The sequence below is a fragment of the Myotis davidii genome, unplaced genomic scaffold, assembly GCF_000327345.1.
Source record: "Myotis davidii unplaced genomic scaffold, ASM32734v1 scaffold8082, whole genome shotgun sequence".
Lineage (NCBI taxonomy): Eukaryota > Metazoa > Chordata > Mammalia > Chiroptera > Vespertilionidae > Myotis > Myotis davidii.
In genome coordinates this window covers 8976-9366 of record NW_006293510.1, presented here as the reverse complement: position 1 = coordinate 9366, position 391 = coordinate 8976, and the positions used below count along the sequence as shown (strand labels likewise).

General features: G+C 47.1%; 1 pseudogene; it reads right to left on the bottom strand.

The window, feature by feature from the left end:
* LOC102762924 overlaps positions 1-391 on the bottom strand; it is a 9875-nt pseudogene that overhangs the window by 842 nt on the left and 8642 nt on the right.

Sequence of the window (391 nt, the reverse complement as noted above, 5' to 3'; positions counted from 1 at the left end):
TGCACAAGACGTGCACTGTGTACATGAGATCAAACTTGTAGTCACAGGCCTCAGCAATGGTGATGGTATTTATTCAACACACACATAGCCCTCTGAATCTTGACCAGATCTCCTCCTGGGGATGATGGTGGGGAACTCGTAGTTTATTGCTGGGGTCCAACCCCAGCAGGTCCAGGGGTCCCCAAAGGTGTGGACGGAGTTGGTGAAGAAGGAATGACACGGAGACAGTGTTCAGTTGATCAGCAGCCTAGCCAGGATCTCCAGCCAAGTTCTGGTCTGGATCTCCAGAGAAGTTCTGCCGTTTATTGTCTTGTTACATCCGTATTTATAACAGTTGATTTTAATCCTGTCAATTTCTATTACAAAGGTTAGGGCGTTTCTTATCTCCATG